Below are 20,586 nucleotides of genomic sequence, written 5' to 3'. Positions count from 1 at the left end.
AACTGTGCCTTTATTTTAGTTTCCTCACTTTGAAATAGGTTTTTGATTCTCAAACATGAGTCACTGAAAGTGTCATATTTCCCAGGCCTGATGTTTCTCCATATTGTTTCACAATGCCATCACCACATTACTTGTCTTGGGTTTTTAATGTATCACTAGCAGAGTATCGTCATATGTTAAAAGCAAAACTTTAATTCTGTAAAGACTATGAAACTACACCACTTCATCTTATACACTGTCTGAATTATAAGATTGTTAAAGTTATAAAATACTAGGGCCATTGTAATTGCATAGAATTCTAAGAGACCATGGTTAAAATAGCCAACTTAAGGTCAACAAATTATAAGTCAGTATATGTGGCCTTCATGAATAACGAAGAAAGAGGTTTATGAGGAGTTTTGTGTTTTTTTTTGTCTTTTCCTTTATGTGACTTCAGAAAGATGGAGTATATCATATCTGCTGTCACTTCTATTAAATCACTTGGAAAATGGCTTAGACTTCTCCTGTCATCTGGTGCACTTATGCAAAATAAATGTGTCCTATGCTTCAGATAAGTGTCTTCCTTTTGGTGAATAGTTCTTAAGGTTTTTAGATTTTGTATCCAAACACAATTTGAAGTGCCACTGTTTCCACTCTAATGGGCAAAGCATTTATTTAGGTGATACAGCAATGTGTTTTCAGAATAGTGCAGCTGGAGTGAGAACTGTTTTTTGCTTTGAGCACATATGTTTACAGGATATCAGAACTATTTGTAATTGCACATCTTACTGCAGTGAGCATTTAGCACGCAGTCATTCATTTGGATCCTGTTTTTCATAATGTCTGCAGTTACATAAGATTCCTTATGTGAAAAGAAAAGATCTAGCAGTAGAGGCTAGGTGTAAGGAAGTATACAGTCAGATTTATTTGTTTTCAAGGCAAAAAAGCTAAAACTTAGCTAAAAAAGATAAAACTTCATCACATCTTATAATTGTGTTGGGGTTGGGTTTTGATTTTTTTTTTTTTCCTCTTATTATTACCTATGATAAAGATTCTAGTTCTCCAAACACTTTTGCACATCTCTTTACTATGTCTGTGGTCTCTTTTCCATGGAACTACTTACACCTAAAGGTAAGTACGTAAGTGTTTGAAAAGCATGCCTATGTCAATATCTCTAAATTTCAGTGATTGATACTTCTAGCCTGATAATGCCCAGAAGTGCAAATCATGATATACAGCCTGTGGCTCTGGGCTCTTAAGGCAAAAGAGGGGAAAATTGCTTCATTAAAAAGGCAAATGAGAAGATTAAAGAGTTGTGAAGCAGCATCTTGTCATGTGTGTATGGTGAAAAATTAATCCAGCTTTGTTCTTTTCTTGTGAGGTTTTTCATTATTATTAATATAGTTACTGGGGGGGAGGGGGGCGTGACAAGGAGAAGGCGGGGGAAGAAGGAAACAGGAAGAGTGAAATAGAGAAAGTTTGCTAATAGTTTAGGAGGTAAATAGCAACTCAGTAAGTAACACTCGGAAAACAACTAACCTAGTCATCATTGAGAATGAGTGTACATGGGATTGGTCCCCACCTTCAAAATACCAGAGAAGATTGTTAATAGTCAAGAGAAGAAGTGGGGCTTGCAACCGTTGAAGAAGACAGTGATAATGACAAGTACAAGAGTTTTTCCTTTACAAGTCATAATGAAAGCAGTCAGATGTTAGAGAGCTTATGTATGAAAAGGGATAAGTTTAGAAAAAAAAACTGACTATCTTGAACCAGGGAGAAGGCTGCTTTGAGGATGGTTTTAAGTGGACAAAAATATGTTGGTGGTTTGTTTCAAGGTGAGGAAAAATGATATTTCTCTCTTCAACTCACTCTGGAGCCTGCTGTGCTGACAGACATACAAAGTTAGCTTCATAGAAGTACAGCTTAAAAGATCCAGAGAAAAGAGATGTGTATAATTTCAGTGTCCCTGAAGTTCAGCGTTGTTATTCCCATGCTAATCACAGTGTCTGATCAGAGACCTCATCTATCTAGTAGGTTTCTAATCAGTGAGATGGAGTGTTATTGAACAGATGAATTAATTTACTATATTACAGTGCACTCTACATAAGAAAGTTTTTTTTTTGTTAGAGTTGTAATATTCTTCTTGGAGATGTTGCAAGTTAGATACCAAATTTCTGAGAAATACATGCCATGATCCTTTATCTATATGAAATAATTTTGTCTGGATTTTCAGAACTTAAACCTGTGCAGTAGCTAAAGGAACTCTGCCAGTATTTTATAAGAAAAGGCCACTAGTGCTGCTTTCAAGATAGTAAGTGCTCAGGCAAGTATATATAGTTGGTGCTTTTCCCTTTGTATCTTTTGTTTGAACAGTGTTACAGTCAGTCATTTATAAACTTCTGTACAGTGATCCTCGTTAAGAATTTCTGTGTCACAATATCTAGGAAAGTTAGATGGTTTCTAGCACTTGAAAAAGAAAAGCAGTATCTTGACTAGTATGATACAATAATTCTGCATACATTGACGTATTACGGGTGTTTCCATGGGTATTGTCAACATTCAAATGAATGCCATTGATGCTATCTTCTTTCTCTCTCTGTTATCTTATTTGAAGTTGATTCTTCGTATTCCAAGTGATATGTTTTATAAAAATCCTACTCTGGAGTGCTTCATACATTCTACATGTTGTGTCCAGCAACTGGTTACAGAAATCACCCTTATAATTTTTCACTGGTTTTTGGTTTTGTTTTTATTTTTGTTTTTTAATGCTGGTAATGAATGGTAATATAAGTGTGTTGTTTTTGATAAAGGAATTCTAGATAATTTGGAAATAATTCTGGTTCTCAGTTTTGGAGAGCTGCGCTGATGGCAGTGGGACTCCTTTGCGCTGGGTTGGCCTTGGCTGGACACCTCGTGCCCTCCACCCTGCTCTATCACTCCCCTCCTCAGCAGGATGGGAGAAAATAAGATAAATAAAAAAAACAGTGGGTCCAGATAAAGGCAGTTTGATACATCAAAAACAGAAGTGAAGGGAAAAAAAGATTTATTCTCTGCTTCCCATAAGTAGGCAGTGTCCAGTCACTTCCTGGGAAGTAAGGCTCCAGTATGTATAGCAGTTGCTCTGGAAGACAAACATTGTAATAACAAATGCCCTCCCTTCTTCCTCCTTAGGCTTATTGCTGACCAGATGGTCTGGAATATCCCTTTAGTCAGTTTCGGTCAGCTCTCCTGGCTGTGTCCCCTCTCAGTCTCTTGCCCACCCCCAGCCCACTGCGTGAGGATGAGGATATTGGAGAGACAACCCTTACACTATGCAAGCACTGCTCAGCAGTAGCAAAAGCACTTGTGTGTTGTCAGCACTGTTCTAGCCACAAATATAAAGTGCTGCACTATGAGGGATGCTGTGAGGAAAATTAGCTAACCCAGCCAGACTCAGTACACCTTTACATTGCCAAGTCAGATGTTGAGTTGCCTGAATGGTCTCGACACTGAATTGCCATTATTGAAAGAGGAACCAAGAAACCTGACATGAAAACCTGGGGATTTTCAACCCTTTGTGGAAAACTTCTCAGCTTTCTGTTGCTGGAAGGGAGCTTTCAGCATTAGGCAACCTTTCAGTATTGTTTTTAGACCTCACAGTGTTAAGCTAGTGGAAATGAGTAGTGTTTTAAGTGTCAGCAACCCCCTAAGCCCTGAAGACTACACAAAGCATTTTAAAACAAGAACTTCTTACAAAATGCATAGAATATACATAATGCATGGAAATGCAACTGTCTGGAATGACAATTTGCTCATACTGCTGTCAGTTCTCAGTATTTAATTCATCAGAAACTGATGCTGATGACATGCCTTCCACTTGCCATTTGTGTTCTCTGTATTTCCTGTGAAGCAAGACCTGCTAAGTCTTAACTGTAAGTATTTTGTTCTTAGTACAATGCCATTAAATGTTTTACTGGGTTTTGGTTTTATCGCCCATTGATACTAAGCAGTGTAACATGTCAAAAAAAGTAGAAACAGTCTGGGAGATTTAAATTGGTCTGAATTAGCAGAGCAGGTCTCTGAGCAACCTGATGTAGCTGAAGACTTCCATGCTCATTGCAAGGGGGTTGGACTAGATGACCTCTAAAGTTCCCTTCCAACCCAAACCATTCTAGGATTCTATAAAAAGGAATCAAATTTGTGATTGTGAGCAAAGTGGTATAAATAGCTCAAGGACCAGATGTGTTAGTATCATTTTCCTGGGAAATGCTTTCAGAAATATGACTTCACATTGTGTTTTAGATTTTGAAATGTTTAGTGTAATTTTAGCATGCTGAAACTTTTGTTATTTCTTCAGTCTTTAGATTGCTTATACTTTGCTGGATGCCGTATTTTCTCTATGTCTGGAAGCATACCTTAATTACATAATGTTTTGGATGGCACATTTCACAGTATTTTGGTTGACAAAGTAATGATTTGGAATGTGAAACAGATTACAGAATCCCATTTATATTATTTCACCCATTAAGTTATAGATAATTCTCATTAAAAGCCTAAAAGCCTTACATTCATTATTGTTTTTCAGTTCAAAATAGGCTTTGGTGGATTTGGATCAAATCCCACAAATGCTACCTGGAATCTGCTTTATTTTTGTGTCAATTTTTACATATCTTAAAATGTAGCCCTGGTTTGTAGCAGAAGCAGCAGAGTAGAAACAGAGCAGATGTTTCTCTGATTGTATCTAGGGATGTGTTGATGGTATTCTTAGAAAGAAATTTTGGCTTGGCAAACTCTGGTGGCATTTTTCTGCTCATTAAAACATCAGAGTGATAAAGTCCATGTACTGCTCTGTTCCAAAATGTTCAGGCTTCTTTAAACATTAGCATTCTTATGATTTAATTGGTACTGCAGGCTTCTAAGGAACTCACTTTTTACAGATCTCTTCCTTCACATCTTTCCTTCCATCAACCTGACAAGTGAGAAAAAAAATCACCCCGAAGACTGTCAATTGTGGCTGCTGCTGAAGCCAAGGGATTACAGTGAATATTCAAAATTCTGTTCCAGGAAAGCTTTTTCCATTCTGGGCCTATGCCCCGTCTCTCTCCCAGTTGACAGAAAAGCCAGCACTTCCTTAGATTTAGCAGTGTTTTGTGTCAAAATTTTCTAACTTCAGGCAGCGTAGCCAGGGAAGTGATAGCTTTGTATGCATCCCTTTGTAGAAGACCTCAGTAGTGTTTAAATCCGGAGTTTATTCACAATTGTTGTGCTCATATATTGCTATAAAAGCAGACTGATATATCATGTGACATGCAAACTACTGTTTTCACACTTGGGATACCAGTCTGTAAATTTGAGCTAGTAAATCTTCTTGAATGTGAAGACAAAATTGGTACTCCTTTCATAAACACATTGGCTATGTATATTATGTCTAATGGAGCGAATATTCCCCTAGAGGATAAACAGTGTCATCCACAGCTAAAGTGTTGTCTTTTAATGACATGGTTCATTAATTATAATGTCATTAGGAAATTAGATTCAAATGGTTTAGAAAAGCAGAATAAGTGTTTGAAATTTAAGTTAGAACTTGGATCTTTTTTTCTGCCTCTTAGTATCAATGTAAACTCAGTTCTTACAAAGTGGTGTTTGCCTCTGTCAAAGCAGGATATAGAAGAGCACATGAATAGCACATGAGCGCCGTGTTGGTGAAGCCTTCCAGCAGGGGTGTCCTTGTTGGCTGACCTTCTCTCTGTCTTCTGTCTGTGATGCTTCCCCATTAATTGCTTTTTCTGTCTGAGTAGGATTTTTACATTTGGTAGTGCAGAATTTGTACATTTGGCAGCCTGTAAGGTTCAACTTGGCTAAGTTTTTCTAGTGAGACTGAGTGTCCACACATAGTCTTTTCTGCCAGAAGGTACGAGTGGTAGAAGAGACATTTCACAGTCATGATCTGCTTAAATGAAGCTTATCTGTAGCTGTAACTGTACCTCTTACAAAGTCAAAGATAGAGGCATGATTCATGCTCCTTCTTTCAGATCTAATATAGGTCTGTATGGCTACAGACATTATCACAAGTCATATTTCAGCCATGATCTGGATGACCAAAATTTTCAGGGGTCCCAGTCCTGGTTTCTAGAGATAGATAAGATGACCATGGCTTTCAGATCAGTTTATTATAAAGAACTTCTCTCTGAAACCTGGGACAAGAGCAGGTCATCTGTAAGGGACAGCTAAGAAGACAGGTGCAAGTTCATACTGTGGCAAGCTGGGATAAACCTGAAGTTAAGGTTTCAGCTTTCCTTTCCTTCCTTTCCCTTCCCTTCCCACTGTCTCTTTCAAAGATTTACAAAAAGTTTTAGCTCATCAGTGACTTATATCACTACCTCATTGCTATGCAGAGATCAGTGGCTCAGTTGCAGGCCCCATCTGTGTTTTTCACAGGTTAGCATTGGGAAAGTAAGTGACAAGTCCTCACTGGAACAGCTTCCAGCAGTATAATGACAACTGTGTACCTTCCACTATTAAAACATCAGTATGCTGACAAGAAATCAAGTGCAACTAGCTCATTCTAAATCACAGCAAGGTCAAAATCATGCTGAGAGATGATGCTTTGATACCTATCTGAGATACAGTTTCCAGCAGTATACAGACCTCTGCCATCACTCTTTGTAGGCTTGGCATCCTATCTGAAATTGGATAATTGGGTAGCATCAGTATCTACAATTGCCTTATTTAACATTTTATTTCCTGGAAACTTTGACTCTCCCTGCTGTGCAAGGACCTGGTTATCAGCAACCAGTGGATTTTGTTGAAATCTTGAACAAATCTCAGGTGCTGCAGTTGAAGCTGGCCAGCTAACGCTGTTAAGAGCCCTTCAGTCACTGAGCTCCTATTCACCTTTGCATCTGCTTTTCCAGCAGGATCACCTTCAAAGTTGTGAATTGTTTGAGTTGAATGAAAGCAATTGTCCTTCCCTAGATCTGTGCTTTGTCACCTACTAATAATGCCTTTCTGTATCTACCTAGCAGTAATGTCAGCAAATTTAATAGAAAGTAGTAGGAAGTATATTTTCAAAGGGTCTTCCCCTGTATTCGCAGCTACACGAGTTAAAATGATGCCTTGAGGATTAAAAAAAAAAAAAAAAAAGAAAAAGGCAAGCTTCTGGCATGAGTAATGCCAGCTGCTGTCAGTAATATCATATGCTGTTGGAAGTATCAAGCAGGTAATGGCTGTAGGACTGAGTGCATGCCCATGATTCTGGATAAAAAGTTGAAATTAGTTTAATTACTTGCTTGATTCCAAAACTGTAGTCCACTAACCAGTTAAAAATTATCTGTAGTTTGTTTTCTGAATAACAGATGTGTTTGAAAGGCATCGTATTTCAGAATAATAGAATTGTTTTCAACAGAACTCAGGGCTTTCCCAAGGAAGTGTTTTCCAAAATTTTTGGGGGGAGGGAAGAAGAGGTCTTTTAGATATAGATACTCCAGTGTCTTTCCAAAGAATGTGATTCAGGAAATGAGAAACAATCTTATCTGATTGTAGATAGCTATAGATCATGAGGTATTTGCTGTTCTCTTAAGAACATTTTCCCTACAAACTTCTAAGGATAGCAGACCCTAGTTATTGGGAGCTGCCAGTCCTGCAGCAGAAGAAATTAGTATAATCTATGCAAGAGGACTCTGTGACTGAGGAGCAGGAAGAATGCTTCACATACTGTTATATCCATCTCTGACCCAGACCCAGCTACTTATAGAAGCTGAGAAGCTGCAGTGGCAGTTCCATTTCCCTCATAAAAACATTGGTACGTCTAAAACCAGGGTTTTGATATTTTGATATTTTGATAATTTGGTTTTCAGAACAGCCTCAGCCTACAAAGTGCTGTAAGAAACTCCAAAAGAAATTGCCTGAAATAAGTAGCCAGAAAATGCACATGGGAGTAGGGTGAGTGGGCTAACAGACATGGTGAATGCTTGGTTTGATTTCAGGTGTCATCAAAGCTGCCATTGACTTCAAGAGGCCTTAAATCAGGAGTAATAGTCTGATGTTAAGAGCTGCATGGCAGCCTAGTTCTAGACCATCACCAGGAAAGACTGTACTCAACTGCATCAAATCTTGTGTACTTAGAGAATACATATCAGTTTTAGCTCCATCTCATGATCAGTGTGCTAAATTCAATAGGACTTGAAGAACAGACATACTCTAGCTTATCCTGGAAATAAGTGTATAATTATAAAGAGAAGAATCAGTGAAAAGACAAGCAGTTCATACTTATTCTGGCTGCTTTTTTTCCCCCAGAAGCACAAAAAAGATAGACTGAAGAAAGTAGTAAGAGCAAGACCAAATTATACTCAGAAACACATATTTTTACTCCTGCCTTCTGTTTCTTTCACTTGAAGGCAAAAGGGTTATTAAAGTTTGCCAGCGAGAACACATAGCCCTAACGGCTAATACCATTGACTCTGAAAGAAGTAAGGATCAGAAAGGATAACATCAAATGTCATCTTTACGCAAATTCCAGTTGATGGGATACAGCTGAGGTAGTTTGTTTTAGGAAGAAAGCGGTTCAAAAATCCTCAAGCATGAATTATTTTTATTTTCAAGAATTATTGGTATGAATCGTGTATGCCTAACCTTTTTTGTGATTGTAGTTAGAGATTGTGTATTTCTGTTATTTTAATTTTTATTTAATTCCATTTTCCTGCCTTGGTTCAACCACATAGGAAATTGGAGTAGCAGTATTAGACTTTGAGAAAAATCAAGAGAAACAGGGAGAAAAAATCACTTTGCTTACACTGGAATACTCTTTGGGGACCAAAGGATTTTTTTTCTGCAGGACTGAAGTAGATGTTTCAGAATTTGCTAGTCAAGAGACACCTGAAAACTAAGAACTATCCTGCTCTTCTCTCAGCATGACAGAAGAGTAGCTTGAGAGTTGAGTACTGTAGGGAGCTGGTTTTGAAGTTCAGCTGCTTTTACTGACACTTTTTTCCTTTTCTCAGTGTAACGTCTAGAGGCCAAGAACCATGAGAGGCAAGGAGTTATGAAGTTTTCATTATTGATTTAGTCAGCCCAACATATAACTTTAACATATCTGCAGTTCTGAGGCTGTTATTATAGAAATATATACAAAGGCCATCAAAGGAGCATTTCCCATTGAATTTCAAGGGAAGAAGCATTGGATCAAGACGGTTTGTGTTTACTCATAGTTTACTCAGAAAACGTTTTAGCAGAAGACCTCTGCAATAGGTCAAATTGGAGCAGAAAAGGTAACAAGTCTGATTAATTACTCACAAATGATAATACCAGTCCCCCATTTTACATTAGGCCCCTGCATGTTTCTGTATGTTATTGAGAATAATGCTGATGAGAAGATTATCCTCTTTCTCTGTAACTGGAGCTACACATTATTTTTCATTGTTTCAAGGCCTACACCCCCTAATCTTGCTTTTTTAACTCAGAACTATTCCCTGTAGCATCACTGAAAGTTACACTGTTAATTTCTGTTATTAACTACCATACCAAATCAGGAAAGTCAGCTACTATTTGGTATCATTTTCATTTTAAAAGTTTTTACTTTATGCAGTTTTAATGCTGGAGTTGATGGTTGGACCGCAGTTCAGGAATCCCCAGTACAACAGCCATGGACATACTTGACTTGAGTCCAGTGAAGGGCCATGAAGACGATGAAGGGACTGAAGCATCTCTCCTATGAATAAAGCTGAAACAGCTGGGACTGTTAAGGCCGGAGAAGAGAAGGCTCCAGGGGATCTCACCAATGTGTGTAAATACCTGTAGGGAGGGTGCAAATAAAACTGAGCCAGGCTCTTTTTAGTGGTACCCCATGACAGGATCAGAGGCAATGTGCACAAAGTGGTTCCCTCCAAACATTGGAAAACACCTTTTTTGTTGTGAGGGTGCCCTAGCACTGGGACAGGTTGCCCAGAGAGGTGGTGGAGTCTCCATCACTACGCAAAAGCAGTCTGGTCATGGTCTTTGGCAACTGGCTCTGGGTGTCCCTGCTGGAGCAGGAGGTTGGACCAGATCACCTCCAGCTGTCTTTCCAATCTTAAATGTTCCATGATTCTGCTAACCTCCTGTTTTCACTGAGATTTTGAGCTGCTATTACTTATTGCTTACAACCCTTTCTCATGATAAAATACATAGTAATATGATTTTCCAGTGTGTCCAACTCTTCTGTACGATTCATCCATAAGACATACCAGAATTACTGCCATATGCTCTCTGTCTTTAAACTTACGAAAACGAGCACTGAAGCCATCAAGGTTGTAGCAAATAGCTCATTTTCCTAAAATAGAACAAGCAGCAACATTTTATCCTCTTCATCATGCAGAAGTATGCAAAGAATTCTCTGCTAGTAATTAATATGGAAAAAGGGTAAGAAAACCAAGGCAAAACCTATATGAATGTGGAGGCGATTCAGGAAAGATTAGTTAAACCCCCAAATCTTAAATGTCCTATTCTCAGAGTTAGCTCCAAGAGCAGCATTGTACTCCATGATCTAGCTGCCATGCATAGGACTTTAAGAATAGCAGCTTTACCAAAGGCTCTCTTCATCACATTTAAGATCATAGGCAAAGGAAATAGGTTCACTTCTGGACCACTTTCCACTGAATGACTTTCCAGAGTGAAATTCATAAAATAAACAGTCTGAATGCTGCAGTGCTGTTGCAATTGCATAAGATCAATGCACAGTTTTTCCTGTGCTTTTAGATGAAGCTGTGGTCTTTGGGCTCCATCCTTTCTAGATGAATGTTGTTAATTCATTAAGAATTATTATTGCATGTGCATACCACATACTTCATACAACAAGCAGGGAGAGCTGAAGAATACCTAGGACTTTTAAATCTTGCCTCCAAGGCTCATGCCCCCAGTGATAGAGAGGCACTGTTACTGTATTGAAACAACTTTTGATATGTGTTATAATGGTGTATGGATTGCTGTTTGAATTTGTTTTCCAGGTTTACGTTTTCAGGTTATTTCAGTACCACGATAGAAATAGGGCTCTAGCTGAAGCATAGAATCATAATCACTGTTAATGTTAAAGTTACAGGTTGTACAGTATCCTGACAGCATATAATTCCTCTACAGAACATGTCTCCACGGCTTTCTGTAGTCTAAATCAAATTATCTGTCTTTGTGGAACTTCCTGAGAGACCAGTGGAGAACACAGCTGTTTGGGACTGACACGTTGTAGAAAAAAGCAGCCATGGAATAAAGTAAATCTATTTTCCTGCGTTGTCAGTCTGCCTCAGTCCTACACTGTCATCAATGATCTCATTTTAAAGCATTGCACTAACTTTTTTTTCTTCTTGTGTTTCTTGCCTGGGCACTACACTGCTCCCTGTATGGTGCAGGAACCTTCTCTCCATGTCTTCTGTAGGGCAGGTTAACTTTTCTGTTATTCCACACACACCCCTCCCCCTTACTCTTGAGATCATTTCAGATACTCTTACAGTATGTCTGATTTTTCACTTTTACTTTGTAATTCTCATCCCTTTTATCTTTAAAGTTTAATACTCAGCTAACATCAGTTGAGCAACTTTTGAGGCAGCCCATGTGAAGGAAAATAATATAAAGCTGTTCTGACATAGGTTGTCACCTTAGAAGTGCTAGAGGTGTGGACAGTGCTTTATAAAGTCATCTGTTCTTCAGCTGCTGGGAATGAAATGTGACAGTGCAATCTCTTATTTGTGGTTAGCTATATAGGGCAGAGGCATGGGAGACTCCAGTGCCCTAATTCTGTTTCATAATGATTCTGTTTGTGACCTGGGACAAATAGCAAAAGCCCCCCCCCCCCGATACTGCAAATGTGTTTAGCTGTTCACCTGACATTTATTCCATTAACTTCAAAGAATATATTTTTGTGTATGAAGTCTAAATCCATACTTACTCCATATAGCATCAAGACCTGTTTTTTTCACTGACTTCGTTTCTTCATCTGGAGGATAGTCACCTGCTATAATAGTCACCTGATATTGATAAGAGGCTTTGTAAATAAAAACTGTGAAGGAGGTGCTAATTGCCATTATTTGTTTTTACTTTTTCCTACCATTTATTCTTGGATGAATTTAAAAAAAAAAAAAATCTGAATTGAATAAAGTCAGAGTAAAACTTACATAAGATACGTGATACCTTACCTTTCTATTCCTTTTTTACTGAACATAATGGTCTGCCAGACAAAAGCAGCTTCCCCTTACACTACTGACTACTTCAGGAAGTTCTAGATTTTCTCCTAAATATATAATAGCCAAGCCACCCTCATAATGTCCAAAAGAGCATACCACTTCTATGGACTTTTTTTGGCAGATGTAGTCAAAGTGATTGTTCTGGGCTGCAAGTTAAATGCTGTTTGAGTGCTTCTTGACTGCATGTACAGTTACAAGTTTGGACTATATAAATATGTACCAAGATGTTTTGAAACAAGCCAGATTTGCTTATTATTCCAATCCAATTGCTGGTCAGGCAGTCTGCCCTACTCTCTTGTAACTTTTTATTGCAGGGAAGCTGACTAATCTGGCTCTTCCTCCATCAACAGAACTTTGTGAACTGTTCACATCCCACTTTAAGAACAAAATTAAGATCATTGTGAGTCAGCTGACCTCTAATGAATCTGCCAACACTAACAATTCTGTAAATCCAAATCTTGAGCCTGTCACAATTCTCAAGCTACAAATGCTTTACATTTTATGCTCCAACACCTCAGGGCACTATTATGTTTTGCCAAATCTTTGTTCTAAACAGTTACAGTTTTTCTGGATTCTCTAATCCCTCTGGGTTCTCACATTGTTAATCTTTCTTTTATGGTAGAGAACTTCTTAATAGTGCCACAAAGTAAAACAATTATCAGTCCAGTTTTTAAGAAGAAAAATCTGTTACCATTAGAAGATCCAGCATGTTGCCATCTAATATTCAATCATTCTTTGTTAATTTATTTTACTGATTGTAACACATTGCAAATGTGGCAATGTCTTTCAAAGAAGGTGTCTTGGTTTTCTCTTAGGCTGGACCCTGTCTTATGCACTGTGAACAATATTCCTAAGAGTTTATTTTTGATCTTTATACCTTGACAGATGATGAATTTTTTGCTGCTGCTGCTTGACCTCTCTATTTACTTTGGCATTATTTTGATCACAATAGAATATTAGGTCTCTTGGCAACCCAGATTAATTTAGCTCTTGTTTTCATTGAGATCTATTATGCACACAGTCATTCTGCCTTTCTCTTTCTGTCCCTCTCTCTCATTGCAGATATACACAGGGACACACACTGAAAAGTACCTTCTACATACCATAGCACAAAGCAGGCAAGCAGAAGGGGTCTAATACTTAACAACCAACTCTCCTGGCCAGTGTGTGTGTTTATCCACTGTAATTCAATTAATAAATATAATACCTAGCACGTATACTATTTCTCATCAGAAGGTATGAAATCCTTTTACAAAGATGCGTAACAACTACTGTCTCTGTAGAGACACTGTTACAGACAGGGAAATTCGCCTGTTACATTACTGGGGAGCATAGCTAGTCACGGAACAGAAACCAAGATATCAACATATAGTATCATGAGGAAAGGCATATCGTTACTGGAGTTTCATGTTTTTTTCATCCATCTTGTCTGAACTTATTTATATGACGTAGTTTTGTGCACACTGTTCAAGATACAAACAAGTTTAGGTCCTGTTTCTTTTAGTCTTTATCTGTCTCAATAAAACTCTTGTACATTGTTTGCAAAATCTTAGTTTCCAGGCCATTTTATGTTTATAGCACTACCAATTGGGTATCCAGGATGTAATTTAATTCTATACAGTCTGGCAGGTCTGTTTAATTATTCAGGTGTTAGATCACTTCATTTAGCAGCGCAGTGTCTATATCAGCACTGATATTTTACTCAACTTTTTCCCAAAATGTAAAACAAAGACAAGTAAAGCTAAATCATTAGTCGCTGGTTCCAGGAAGGAATTGCACCTAGTTTCCTTGTTTGCATTCTTTATCAATGCTCCTGGTATTCCTGCCTTGTAAGTCAAATGCCCTTTTTTACCAACTTTTATTATGCAGACAACTAAAAGATATTATTCTCAGCCTTTTTTTTTTTTTTGATACATTTGGTAGTTACTGTGTTTCTCAAAAAGACTGCCAAAATTCACTCCTCTTTGAAGATTATATTATTTTAAATGTTTTATATAATCATGTCCTCTTAATGTCAACATCTGTTCTCCAGAATGTTTTCAAATTATCTGGGATATTTCAGTAATTGATCTGACTTTCCTCAAGTAGGAAGAGAAATCTTAAAAGCTTAGAAAAATGAAATCTTAATTCCATTCCTTTTGGGTCACTTTTTTCTGAGCTTTGTAAGAATATATAAAATATTATGGTTGTATTTAATAAAAAATGTACATTAGATAAGTCCAGTAATCAAGCACTCAAGGTATAAAATACTAGTGATTTTTATCAACAGATTTATGTGGCAAAATGCTCCAAGCATGGCTTTTAAGTGGCTTGTAACAATAGCATAATGAGGGTTGTGTTTTTCATTGTCTTTCAGATATTCTATATTTGTTCTTTTGAGGGGCTTCAATGCAGCCAATCCTGAAAACCCAACCTGTGTTTTAAAGTAAAGCTGTTTTTTTCCTGATCACACCATACCATGCATAATAAAGATTGAGAGGTTAGCTAATAAATCTGCTTATCTTACATAAATGGAAAAGTATCTAGCTCATTCCCCACAGCTGTGTTGATTCTACATAACTACCAGGAATTAAAGTGGTAAAAAATATATTTTAGTCACAGAAAAATAGAAAAAGGAAGAGCAACCTCAATGTATACTCAGTATAGACCAGGAGGAAGGCTGTTGGAAGGTGGCCTTTTTATATAGTCACTTTGCTGACCACAATCAAACTTCTATTTTAAATTGTACCAGTCTTGGTGTAAAAGGTTTAGGAACTGCTTTCAATGCAGTGTAAATTTATCACTGCATAAGATGAAATTAAGTACACTTAACAATCATAGCTTTTTTGAAATGGTAACATCTACATGCTTATTCATGCTAGGTAGCTACATTTCCCTAACTACTCTTTTTCTCAGGTATATACCTTAATCATGTGTCAAGTGAAAATATGTTCCAAAATCCTAGTGAACCAGATCTAATAGATCCATTATTATACCCTGTTTTATGCAGAGTCTGTCCTTTCTGACTGACCCACCATTTATTTGCAATATTCTTAGGATAGAAAGGTAGCATATTACATAGCCATCAGATTAAATTCCAGAATTTTGTGTCAATATGTGCAGATTTTAACACAAATGAATAGAGATAAATGTTTTGTGACTCAAGTTGAAACTGTGTTAAGGAAAGATTATATTAGCTACACACACATCAACATATCGTTTCCCTTTCTAGAAAACTCTCTTTTACAACAAAAATTTATGGAAAATAGACATTGACGACACTCCATGGAACCCAGATACACTCTGAAAATGTGACTTTCTTTTTTCTTTTTGTTCAAAGGTTAAGAAGGCTTTGTGGAAAAACTGGATTCTCCTGCTGAACCTGAAAGAGGTTCTCAGGTTATTATGAATTCGGTCTGTGAATGTTACCACCATTTGTATATAGTCAGGCAAAGTTAAAAGAAGTAATAATGATTCTGTCTTTTTTTAGGCCATGTGAATGAGGAATCATTTTCCCTCTGAATCACTATTCAAAAGAATTACTGTAGCCTTTAACCATGTCATAAATCTCTATTTAAATGATTCTTACTGCTTTTGCTCAAAGTATGTGATCAAAGCATGCAACTCTTCAGCATTTTCCAGCAATGACAAGATGGCCAATACGTCCTTGATTTAAAAATGGAAACTGTGTACTCTCAGTGCTAGATACTGTTTATTGTAACAGTTGTCTTGCTGAAATCAGTGAGACTTGGGATGTGCTGATCGAATCAAAATTTGCCCATTCTTATTAGTCTTTATTTTTGTTTATCAAAAATTTAAACAAAAAAGACCTTATACAGTAAGGGAGCCTCTCAAAGTGCATATTTTGTGTTTCCTTAACATATCTGCTGCCTTCCAGTCCTATTATTTTTGCTTTGGAACGATTTATATATTCATAAAAGAAATACTTTAATATAACATTTCTTTATGGTCTGTACTACTTACATTGTTCTACAAGCACTGAAGGGAGTCTAATGTTGCAGCTCTATGTTAAATTTGTAAAGCCTTTATTTTGAAGCTTGCAGCCTGAAAGAACTAAGAAAAACATCAGAACTAAGAAAAGCTCAGGAAAACATCATCTGTACGCTTTTTTTTTTTCCTTGTTTTCTCTACACTGCTTTTGTATCTTTACATTTCCTGATGCTAATTTCTGAAAGAAGTGTTTCTGGACTCTCTTGCTAGCTACTCACCTCTTCTGCCTCTGCTCTGATTTTTCGCAAATCTGAAGAACTCCCATGAGGTTTCATGAAGAGCCAGACTGCATGGTGGGCAACCAGATCAGGAGTCAAAATGGCAGGAAGAATATGTTTTGAAAAGTACATGCCAGGGTTACTCAGGGAAAGCAGAGTTTAACAGAGCAGAAGGGTGAGATCAGGAATGTACCCACCTCTCCTCCTTAAGATGCAACTGGAATCTGCTGTTCAGCAGCAGAAAGGACAGCACCCTGGCTGCTGAGAGAAAGTAATTTTTTTTTCTAGAATCAGTCTGAACTATAAAATATTGCAAGTTGTATTTAGATGGTCGTGGTTTACATTAGGTTAGATTTGTGTGCTGAGTACTTTTTTTCATCTCTATAATAAAACTCACTTGTACCCTAAGTGATTAAATAGCTAAGTTAATGTTTTTATGTTATCAATCAGTGGGGTTTATGGCATTTTGCCTTAAATAGTGCCATTGTATTGAAGTGTGTGGCATTTTTTAGTAAGAATAGACAGGAAATTATTCTAAAATGTAGATTTTTAATGTCAGAGGACAATAGGTTGACTGCCTGGCATGCATCATAAGTCTGTTCTACCAGAGAAATGGGTGTTTTCATATCAAAACTAGTGACAACATTCCAGAATACCATGAATCCGTTTCAGATAAATAATATCTATCACACTATCTATCGCACAGTAATCTATCCATATTTAAGAAGTGCAATCTGGTTTTCTATGTCTATAAAGAAGAAACATGAGTAATGATTAATTTGACTTTCAGAAAAACTGGAACTGCATATACTGCTTTTTCTTAATCATACATTATATTGGCAATATGACTTTGACTCTTTTGATCATAGAATCACAGAATGGTTTGGGTTGGAAGGGACCTTAAAGATCAGCTAGTTCCAGACTTCCACTAAACGAGGTGGCTCTGAGCCCTGTCCAGCCTGGACTTACAAACACTGCCAGGAATGAGGCATCCACAGCTTCTCTCAGCAACTTGTTTCCTGGAAGTATAAATATAATAGGTTGCGAATACTAACTTTTGGAAAATTCAAAATCATAAAGGCTGTAGTGGAAACAATAGTCCTTATGAGGAGTTTTACCATAAAAGAAAATGCATTATATTGCAAATAAAATTTAAGATAAACAAACAAACATTACAGTTTTAAGTTTAGTAGAAATTTTTTTTTTTTTTTTTAGAAAAAAATCCTAAAGGTTTCCCAAATGCCTTTTTGGTAGAGTGGTAGAGGTCATTTTGCAAGTTGCTTCTGGACCCATGTTCTTTTGAGTGTCATAGGCTGTGTATATCATAGACTTCAGTGTCCCACAAAAAGCATACACAAAGAATTTCTCAGTGTACAGGTATGTGTGAAGAAATTACCAACTACTGTTCATTTTTATCTCCTCACACTTAAAAATTATAGCTTGTTCAGCCAGCAGAACCAACAGTGTGGGAGCTTCCTTCCATTCAGCACAAGATTTACACTAACCTGCCTCTGAGGTTGTTTTGCATTAGTCTGGCTGACATGCTCTGAATATGGATGTGACTCCTTTTCCTACTTCTGTCTGAAGATTTTAAGCTCCAGAAGAGATGTGATAGGTTTTTTTTAGGATGATAGCTTCCTATGCTCCAAGAACAAATTCCACAGTGAAAAAATAAGACTGTGGTTAGGTTACCAAAATATGAAACACCTGTACCTTACTACTTACATGTTGTCCTATAGACTTCTGTATAAACTGTTGAAAAGTGCACTTTCTGATATTGTAAATGAAATGACGAACATAAAAGAACATCAGAAAATCAAATTGCGTAGTTTGCAAACTCTGTAGTTTGCAAGCTCCAAGACTTTCAGGCTGTGTTCTTGTGACAATCTGAACAATGTGTCTTAAGATCTCTGTAGTGGGCTTCTCTTACTGGAACAAAACCAGCAATGGCAATCCTTTAGGGATTAGGTGGAAGGAGATACCCCATAATTGTTGCTGGAGGAACTGTTTGCGTACCAGAAGTGGAGTGTGGGAGGAACAGCATTACAAGGTTTGATCTTGGCTTAAGGAAGGAGCTGAAGTGTTGTGATCATAGCAGTGGCTGCAAAGGATGAACTGCGTGTATAGATTCGACACTTGCAAGTGAAGATGGTTTATCCGGTGTCTCTGATGTGTGAGATTTGTCTGCAGTGATTGTCAGACAGAAGATTAAACTTTTATTCAAGACACTTCACCCAGTGATCCACACGGAGCCAAAGAGAGTGCCAGCCGAGTCCTCACATTCTAGTCAAGATTCTTCTACCCCTTGTAGCCACTAGCTGTTCTGTAGACAGTTCACAAAGCAGAGATCCAGATAGCCAGTGCCTAAGTCTCTGCTGCTTTCCTGCATTGTTTGTTGTCAAGAAGTTAGATGGAGTTTTACAGCTTGTTGTTTATTAACCCTCCATTTCCCTTAATAGTTATTCCACTGCGAGTGTAGGCATTACCTGATCCCAGCTGCTATAGGCTGGCTCCCACTTCCTTTGTCCTTCCATTCTACCTGTATGTATCATAATGGCATGATTTGCCTTGTTTTTCCTACTTTTTCTTGATGCAAAATCATGTTCTGATAAATTATCTGTGTTTTTCTTTCGAGCATCAGGAATTTCTACAAACACATTGATGTGCTTAATATCATGGAGGGTTCTCAGGTTTACCTTGTCAAGATTTCTTATGTTTATGACATAAAACTGACCATTATTTTTTTGTCTAGTGGAAGATTTTCCTGTGGTTATTATCAGTGACTGTTGAAGACATTTTGATTGCTCTGTGTGGAGTATTCACTTTCTAAGGTCCCCTGGACATTTTCCCTTGACCAGTTCCTTTTCCAGTGCAGAGACCCATAGTATCCTTTGTCTTTCCATTTCAATACCTATGGTATGTTGTATTCTGGAAATTTTTTTTTTTTTTTGGTCTTTTCTACTAAAAGTCTCAAGTTTGCTAAAGGATTTTTTTGGGAGAGGAAGCAGGAGATGGTAGGGCTCTTACAGCAGACAGTAGAAAGAAGCACTTTAAGTTTTAACTGTTTAGGACTTAACAGCTGTTCCACAGTTTCCTGCAGTGGTAGTGTACTGAACTCAGTGATCAACGTGTTTGTTTTCACTGTACATTTTCTTTTTTCTAAATCCAAGAATCAACATTGCCAGTGTAGTAGAACACCTAACCTGTTCCAACCAAAATGTGGAATAGCTCACAGAATCATGACTCTCTAAGAGCTTTGTGCTTTAGGGTTGTCTTTTTCTAATGTCTGTTCAGCTGGATGGAGGCTAAGTAGCTGTGACAGAATACAGAGAGCCTACTTGTTTTCTCCAAACAAGGGAGTTAGCTCCAAGGGTAGATTTAGCACGAATGCACAAGGTGAAATAATAAGGCCAGTCTGGTTGTCAGAAGGCAAACAGGAAACTAGAAAAACTGCTTCTTGTTAATCGGAAGGAAAGAGTGCTGGATTTCACAATGGGGTGCTTAGGCAGGTTTCTAGCCTAAGGTGTATGGTCATTCCATGTATTTCCATACGTCAGCTGTTTTGGTTTTTGCTCCCTTGCCATGAATAATTCATGCTGTAAAATGTCAGAAAGTAAACATTGCTGCAGAAAATTACCAACTGCAGTGTGATTTCTCTCTATCAAAAAGTCAGTTCTTTCATCTATGTGATCTATTCTTTGAGCAGTTGCATTTCTGTATTCAGTTGTGGGCTTCAGTTGCCATGAGCCCATAGTTCTAGATAACAGCATAGGAACTACTTGACCATCTGAAGAAGTGAAACAAATATTTGTCTGGTAAAGCTCTAGAAATTGGACTAAAGCAACTCTTGTGGAGCAGCAAGAGCTCTACTGAGTTCTTTCAGTTGCTGGTTCAGATATTCCTCCTTGAAAGTCCATCTTCACATGCCGTTTGATTTTATTCCTTTACCTAGTAAACACCATTCATGATAAGATACTATTCATTAATACTGCTGTAGCAGCCCAACATTTTCTGTTTCGTGTTAAAAGCTGTGACCAGATGCTTTTCACAGTATGCACAGTACACAGCACACATCTTCCAATAGAGCTGTTACCCTCTCCCCACATCCTTCTCTACGCATGAAAGTTTATTGAAACAGTCATTCCTGAATCATGATATCAGAATGAACACTTGTATTCCAGAATTTGAGTTACTGAAAAATGTCCCACCAGCCA

At 37.6% G+C, this 20,586-nt stretch overlaps 1 long non-coding RNA gene across 1 annotated transcript; it reads left to right on the top strand.

Annotated features, from left to right (window-relative positions):
• The first annotated feature begins 13,224 nt into the window (after positions 1-13,224).
• On the top strand, positions 13,225-15,940 carry LOC133277088 (uncharacterized). The gene is made up of 2 exons (XR_009746082.1): positions 13,225-13,331; positions 15,634-15,940. It is a non-coding gene; the product is annotated as an uncharacterized LOC133277088 (long non-coding RNA).
• Positions 15,941-20,586: the final 4,646 nt, after the last annotated feature.

The sequence above is a fragment of the Pezoporus flaviventris genome, unplaced genomic scaffold (genome assembly GCF_033815535.1).
Source record: "Pezoporus flaviventris isolate CSIRO_AGI_PZ_B2104156 unplaced genomic scaffold, CSIRO_AGI_Pfla_v1 ptg000050l, whole genome shotgun sequence".
NCBI lineage: Eukaryota > Metazoa > Chordata > Aves > Psittaciformes > Psittacidae > Pezoporus > Pezoporus flaviventris.
This window is presented reverse-complemented; position numbering and strand designations above follow the sequence as displayed.